The sequence below is a fragment of the Bos mutus genome, chromosome 23, assembly GCF_027580195.1.
Source record: "Bos mutus isolate GX-2022 chromosome 23, NWIPB_WYAK_1.1, whole genome shotgun sequence".
Classification (NCBI taxonomy): domain Eukaryota; kingdom Metazoa; phylum Chordata; class Mammalia; order Artiodactyla; family Bovidae; genus Bos; species Bos mutus.
In genome coordinates, this window is record NC_091639.1 from 32,373,207 (window position 1) to 32,375,915 (window position 2,709).

General features: G+C 37.7%; 1 non-coding gene across 1 annotated transcript; it reads left to right on the plus strand.

Annotated features, from left to right (window-relative positions):
* Positions 1–1,973: 1,973 nt before the first annotated feature.
* Positions 1,974–2,076, plus strand: LOC138985136 (U6 spliceosomal RNA). Its single transcript, XR_011462395.1, has one exon. It is a non-coding gene; the product is annotated as a U6 spliceosomal RNA (small nuclear RNA).
* Positions 2,077–2,709: the final 633 nt, after the last annotated feature.

A 2,709-nucleotide genomic window follows, 5' to 3' on the forward strand; every position in this document is an offset into this window, starting at 1 on the left:
GTGGAGAAAAGGGAATGCTTGGCAAACTTGGTGGGAATATAAATTGGTGTAGCCATTGTGGAAAACAGTATGGAGACATTTCAAAAAATTAAAAAATAGGACTACTATATTATCCAGCAATTCCACTCTTGGATATTTATCTGAAGAAAACAAAACACTGATTAGAAAGATATATGCACCCTTATGATCATTGCAATGTTATTTATAATAGCCAAGATATGGAAGCAACTCAAGGGCCTGTTAGTAGATGAATGGGTAAAGAAAATGTGAGAGAGAGATATAAAATGGAATATTGCTCAGCCATAAAAAGAATAAAATCTGGCCATTTGTGACACCGTGGATGGACCTAGAGTGCATTATGCTAAGTGAAACAAGTCCGACAAAGACAAATACTGCATGATTTCACTAGTGGAATCTAAAAAATTTAACAAATGGACAAATAAAACAAACCGGAATAGTTATAGATACAGAGTTATAGATACAGTTATAGACACAGAGAACAAAGAGGCCAGAGGTGAGGGGACAGGAAGGGAAATAAACAGCTGGGGGGGATTAAGACGTACAAACGTCCAGTTGCAAAATAAATGCATTATGGGTAAATGCACAGTGTGGGGAATAGAGTCAGTATCTATGTAATATTCTTGTATGATGATGTGTCATGACTAAACTTATCATGGCGATCATTTTGAAGTGTATAGAAATACCAAATCGCCATGTTGTGTAACAGGAGCTAACCTAGTGTTGTAGGTCAATTATACTTCAAAAGCAAACAATTATAGAAAAAGAGACCGGATTTGTGGTTAGCAGAGGCAGGGAGTGGGGGTAGGTGGATTTGGATGTAGGCAGTCAAAAGGTACAAACTTTTAGTTATAAAACAAAAAAAGTATTAGGGATATAATGTATAACTTGATAAATGTATATAATTAACACTGCTGTGTGTTATACATGAAAATTATTAAAAGAGTAAATGCTGGGAATTCATATCACAAGAAAAAAATTTTTTCTATTCTGTTAATTTTGCATTCATATGAGATGATGGATGTTCAGAAAACTTATTAAGATTATCATTTCATGATTTATGTAAGTCAAAGCATTATGCTTTACACTTTAAACATACACAGTGCTGCATGTCCTTATATCTCAATAAAACTGGGGGAAAAAAAAGAATTTTGGCAGAGAATTGAAACTATTTTTTTCCAAAATGGAAATTCTAAAACTGATACTAAGAATTCAAAGGATAGGTTTAATAGCAGACTAGACACAGCTGATAAAGAATTAGTTACTTAGAAGTTAGATGAGAAAAAAATATCTCGAATGAAGCATGGGAAGGTAAAAGGATAGAAATATAGACAACAGTCTATTAGACTAGAAGAAACAGTGAAAAAGCTCAAGAGACTGGGATAGAAGCAAGATATGAAGGGATAATGGCTGAGAGCTTTCAAAAACCGATAAAAGACACCAATCCATTTATTCAGTACACTCTGAGAGCCTAAATCAGGATAAGCAGAAGGGATATATCAGATCAGATCAGATTAGTCGCTCAGTCGTGTCCGACTCTTTGGGACCTCATGAATCGCAGCATGCCAGGCCTTCCTGTCCATCACCAACTCCCGGAGTTCACTTAGACTCACGTCCATCGAGTCGGTGATGCCATCCAGCCATCTCATCCTCTGTCGTCCCCTTCTCCTCCTGCCCCCAATCCCTCCCAGCATCAGTCTTTTCCAATGAGTCAACTCTTCGCATGAGGTGGCCAAAGTACTAGAGTTTCAGCTTTAGCATCATTCCTTCCAAAGAAATCCCAGGGCTGATCGCCTTCAGAATAGACTGGTTGGATCTCCTTGCAGTCCAAGGGACTCTCAAGAGTCTTACCTATGCCTATATGAGTAAAATGAAAGTACATTTTTACTATTAGATAAAACTAAAAGCTGAAAATTAAAGATAAGGAGAAGATCTTGAAAACAGAGAGAAGCAGTGCTCGCTTCGGCAGCACACGCTAAAATTGGAACAATACAGAGAAGATTAGCATGGTCTCTGCACAAGGATGACACACAAATTCATGAAGTGTTCCATATTTTTACTACCCAGCAATCTCACTCCTAGGCATATACCTTGAGGAAACCAAAATTGAAAGAGACACATGTATCCCATTGTTCATTGCAGCACTATTTACAATAGTTAGAACATGGAAGCAACCTAGATGTCCAACGACAGATGAATGGATAAAGAAGTTGTGGTAAATATACACAATGGAATGTTACTCAGCCATAGAAAGGAACACATGTGAGTCAGTTCTAATGAGGTGGATGAACCTCGAACCTATTACACAGAGTGAAGTGAGTCAGAAAGAGAAAGATAAATACTGTATTCTAACACATAAATACAGAATCTAGAAAAATGGTACTGAAGAATTTATTTACAGGGCAACAATGGAGAAACAGACATAGAGAATAGACTTATGGACATGGGGAGAGGGGAGGAGAGGGTGAAATGTATGGAGAAAGTAACATGGAAACTCACATTACCATATGTAAAATAGATAGCCAATGGGAATTTGCTGTTTGGCTCAGGAAACTCAAACAGGGGCTCTGTATCAATCTAGGAGAGTGGGGTGGGGAGGGAGATGGAAGGGAGCTTCAAAAGGGAGGGGATATATGTATACCTATGGCTGATTCATGTTGAGGTTTGACAGAAAACAGCAAAATTCTGTAA